The sequence below is a fragment of the Sus scrofa genome, chromosome 8 (genome assembly GCF_000003025.6).
Source record: "Sus scrofa isolate TJ Tabasco breed Duroc chromosome 8, Sscrofa11.1, whole genome shotgun sequence".
NCBI classification, from domain to species: Eukaryota; Metazoa; Chordata; class Mammalia; order Artiodactyla; family Suidae; genus Sus; species Sus scrofa.
The window spans coordinates 68,195,247-68,200,751 of NC_010450.4; positions in this window are offsets into that span (position 1 = coordinate 68,195,247).

Here is a 5,505-nt window from a genome sequence, read left to right on the forward strand (position 1 = left end):
GAAATAGTTTGCTATGCAGGAGCTATTCTCTTACGTATTGTAGGGTGCTGGAGGGCAGTACGCCACATTTTCCAGGCTCCTTTGCCAGGGGTTTTGGTTAGAGTCTGCTGGTGGGAGCCATCTGTGAGATCAGGAGGCCACAGCGGGTAGAAGCAGGAGCAGTTCCACCAGGGATACTGGGCTTCAGGAGAAATGGCAGCGAGGGCTTTGGGCAAGTGCAGAGAAGCAGCACCAGCAGCGTCCATGGCCTGGTTCGTTCTCTGGGCTTCTGCAGGTCACTGCAGCTACCTGTACTTCCTGGTCTTTGAATATCATCATCTAATTTATCCTCCTCTTCCAGTATTGCCAATATTTTTGCACGTGAAAGGAGTTTTCTGTTTCTCTAACTGGACTCTGATGGAAATAGCCTGAGAGGAAAACAAACGAACAATACATATTAAATCACTTAGAAGAATCACTCAGAAGACCAATATAAGGCTAACCTCAGATTTTGTCATCACAACATTCACACCAGAAGGCAGAGGAGCAATACTCATAAGACCCTCAAGGAAATGCAAAAATAGATAAATGGGACTACATCAAACTAAAAAGCTTTTGCACAGCGAAGGAAAGTGTCAACCAAATAAAGAGATTGCTACTGAATGGGAGAATATATATGCAAACAATATATTTGATAAGGAGTTAACATCCAAAATATACAAATAATTCATGAAAGTCAACATCAAAAAAGCAAATAACCCAATTAAAAAATGACCAGAGAATCTGAATAGACATTTTCCCAAAGAAGACGCACAGATGGCGAACAAGCATGTGAAAAGATGCTCAGCATCACTAACCAACAGGGAAATGCAAATCAAAACCACAATGCGATACCCCCCACACATGTTAGAATGGCTAGTGTCAGAAAGACAGTAAATAACAAGGGTTGGCAAAGATGTGGAGAAGAGGGAACCCTTGTGCATTGTTGATGGGACAGTAAATTGGTGCAGCCACTGTGGAAAACAATATGGAAATTCCTCAAAAATATAAAAACAGAACTACCCCTATGATCCAGCAATTCCACTCCTGGATGTTTATCCAAAGAAAACAAAAACACCAATTTGAAAAGATATATGCAGACAAAAAATGAATAAATAAAGGGAGTTCCCGTCGTGGCTCAGTGGTTAACGAATCCGACTAGGAACCATGAGGTTGTGGGTTCAATCCCTGGCCTTGCTCAGTGGGTTAAGGATCCGGCGTTGCCATAAGCTGTGGTGTAGGTCTCAGATGCGGCTCAGATCTGGCGTAGGCTGAGGCTACAGCTCTGATTAGACCCCTAGCCTGGGAACCTCCATATGCTGCAGGTGCGGCCCTTAGAAAAGATTAAAAAAGACCAAAAAATAAAATAAATGAAAAGATATATGCCTCAATTTACCTTGCAGCATTATTTATAATAGCCAAAATAGGGAAGCAACCTCAGTAACCATCAGTGGATGAATGATTAAGAAGATGTCGTGTGCGTGTGTGTGTGTGTCTGTGTGTGTGTGTGTGTAATACTACTCAACTGTAAAAAAACATATAATGGTGTTTTGACATTTTGTCATTTTCAGCAAGAGGGATGGACCTAGCAAGTATCATGCTAACTGAAATAAGTCAGAGAAATACAAATACTGTATGATTTCACTTGTATGTGGAAGCTGAAAAAATAAAAATAAATAACAAAAATCCAGTAATAGACACAGAGAACAAACACGTGGATGCCAGAGGGAAGAGGGTGGGGGAGGAGAGAAATAGGTGAGGGAGATGAAGAGGTACCAACTTCCAGCTGCCAAAGAAATGAGTCAAGGCAGTGATCATTTTGCAATATACAGAAATAACAAAGCACTATGTTGTGTAACAGGAACTAGCATGGTATCTTAGGAGTATACTTTAAAAATAAGCATTGAGAACTATGTCTAGATACTCATATTGCAACAGAACAAAGGGTGGGAAAAAATGTATACATGTAAGAGTAACCTGATCCCCATACTGCACGGCAGTGGAGGGGGGGACCTTATATAGAAGAAATCAGATTTACAGTTACCAAAGGTGGGATGGTGGGAGGAGGCAGAATTGAATGAAGAAGTCAAAAGGTAAATTTTCAATTACAAGATAAATTAGTACAAGGGATATAATGTACAACATAATAAATACAATTATACATTAAAGTTGCTAAGAGAGTAAATCCAAAGGGTTCTTATCCCAAGGACAAATTTTTTCTATTTCTTTAATTTTGTATTTATATGAGAGATAGTTTTTCACTAAACTTACTGTGATACTCATTTCATGATACATGTAAGTCAAATCATGTACTGTATACCTTAACCTTGTGTGGCGCTGTAAGTCAATTATATTTAAAATTTTTTTTTTATCTTTTTAGGGCTACGCACACAGTATTGTCAATTATATCTTATAAAAATGGGAAGGAAAAATATATGTTAAGAGGGTAGACCGTATATTAAGAGCTCTTATGCAAATATAAAAACCAGGGAGTTATGGGAATTCCTGTTGTGGCTCTCAGCAGGTTAAGAACCTGACTAGTATCCGTGAGGATGCGGGTTCAATCCCTGGCCTTGCTCAGTGGGTTAAGATCCAGCGTTGCTGTGAGCTATGGTATAAGTCATAGATAAGGCTTGGATCCTGTGTTGCTGTGGCTGTGGTATAGGCTGGCAGCTCCGATTTGACCCTTAGCCTGGGAGCCTCCATATGCCACAGGTTCAGCCCCCCACCAAACCCAAAAACAGGCAGTTTTAAATGTGGTGAAGAATAACAGCATAGTAAAATAACAGTATTTACTATGTGCCAGGCACTCCTCTGAATATTTTTCATGTATTAACTCATTTAATCCGTACAACACTATGAAATAATATTATCCCTCCTTTTCAAGATGCGACTTATGAAACAGATTTAATAAATTGACCAATATCCCACAATTCATAAAGTAGTGGAGGAGGGGTTGTTGGAATTCAATCCGAAAATTTCGGAGCTGGAGTCTGGCCCTTAATCACTGGCCTGCGTGGGATCTAAGCAGAGAGCAGGGTAAGGACACTGAGGCTGGCAAGGGGACACGTGTTGCTTTTGGTGATGGAGTCAGAAGGCTTTCCTGTCCAGGCTCAGGAGCCAGAGCTGAATGAAGTGATGGCTCCTGGCTTCTAACGCAGAACATATCCCAAGGTCATTAGCCTACTATCAGGTTCATTTTATCTTTTATATTTCAATTGAGAAAATTCATTTCATTCAGCTCTTATATTTCCCTCAAAACCCTGCTCCAGCAATGGTGTAGCCCTCAGGCTTGGGTACGCATGACTTAACCGACTACGGGATTCTCTCTCTTTACTTTGCTCCCTCCCTGTCACAGCAGTGGCCATGTTAACCATTCTACTGGTCTCACAATAGCCTCCACAGGGACAATAGGAAACACAAGGATGGATTTAACTATGATCCCCAGAGATGCATGTGAGTGGCCTGGTTCCAAGAAAATGCACAAAATATTTTCCTGCCCAGGGTCCCTGACAGACGAGGTGAGAGGGAGCCCATCTCACTTCAATTGCTTTACAACCTGGCTGCAGGGCAGGGAGGCCATGCTGCTCCCACTCATTTTGTGTGGAGTGGTGCCCACACTTTAGGGCGCTGGCCACCCACCTAGAATCAAGAGCAGGATGGAGGAGTTCTGACTAGCATCCATGAGACACAGGTTCCATCCCTGGCCTTGCTCAGTGGGTTAGGGATCCAGCGTTGTCATGAACTGTGGTGTAGCTTGCAGATGTGGCTCAGATCCAGTGTTGCTGAGGCTGTGGTGTAGGCCAGTGGCTACAGCTCTGATTCAACCCCTACCCTGGGAACCTCCATATGCTGTGGGTGAGGCCCTAAAAAGACAAAAAAAAAAAAAAAAGAGCAAGATAGAAATTGGGTTACTACAACAGGTAACAGTTTCACCTACAAAAAAATCATTTAAAAATACGACTCTGGTATTTTAAATTAATTTGGGTCTAAAAGGGACAGGAATGATTGCCTCTCCCTAAGTGGACCAAAATTAGTTAGGGCAATACAAGTAGACTTTAATTTTTTCCAACTGGAGGCCTTTCTCTTTGTGAGGGGCTGGCTGTCTGGTGGGGAAGAAGGTCAGAGGACACTGTGTAGTAACAGATGCCACCCAAGCTCTAAGTAATGCCAATTCATCTAGCTCAGAGGAGTCTAGCAAAGCGTCCTGTCTTTGACTATTGCAAAATACAAACACAAGTTCCAGATATCTTAGTTCATGGATCTGCTAGGGTACACAGGTGTCTAAATGCAGATCTTGGGGTCCCATCGTGGCTCAGCAGTAATAAACCTGACTAGAATCCATGAGGACGTGGGTTCCATCCATGGCCTTGCTCAGTGGGTTAAGGGTCTGGTGTTGCCATGAGCTGTGGTATGGGTCACAGATGCAACTCAGATCCCGCATTGCTGTGGCTGTGGCGTAGGCTGGTAGCTACAGGTCTGATTAGACCCCTAGCCTGGGGAAATTCCATATGCCTTGGGTGCAGCCCTAAAAAAAAAAATAATAAAAAGGATAAAAAAATAAATAAATGCTGATCTTGAACATTTTTAATCCTGTTGTCATTACTGAGGCTTCTCACCCACCCTCCCAAACGCTTCCCACAGCACCCCTTACCCCACCCCCTCACCTCTCCCACCTTTTACCTGCTATATGTGTTCTTTGATTTATTAGAATTTTTACTGAGAAATGGAACTTTCTGATAGTTAAACTCCCTACCAATCTATGTTCAGGGCCCCTACTGATCAGTGGCCTTTGCTTTGCTAGTGATTTCTCTTAAGTTTGTCTCTGTCACTTCAAGATGTTGTGGTGATTAAAGTGCTCAAGTGCTTGGCTTCCTCTCTACTTCTTGCTTTCCAAGAAGGCGCTGTGTTCGCTTTTCCCAGCAACTTGAGAGCTGATAACTTTGTGAAGTTTATTCTGCTAAGAGGACTAAAGTTTACTTTCCCAATTATTCATCCTTGCCCACTGTTCCTGATTTCTTGGGTTTTCTTCTGGGCAACAGTGATCATGTGTAGCAAGACAGTGAGGATATTGACATGGTTTATTATTCAGATCTACTCCCGCTGGCGTCAGCTTGGGAAGCAGCAAGAAGGCAGGACTCCGAGGGTCTCTTTGCTCCCTTCAGCGCACAGGCTCTAGGTAACTCTTCTCTTTGACCTATTCTTTCACGGCATGATAATCATTCCTGTTCTGCCCTGCTAACCATCACCCCAAATCCTCCCCAGACACTTCGAAAATGAGGCGATAAATGTCTATGATTCTGCCCTCAACAATTATTTGCTTCATTTGCATGCAGTTTTCTCATTATGAAGACATTGCAATAAGGAGTTGGTGCAAGGCTGGAATGATGGGGTGCTGAATTTTGTGTGGTGTAGTTTGATGGACTTTCAGCTTAGCTTACACTGTTCTCGGCTCCTCTAACTATTGTGTTAGTTAGAGAATGTAAG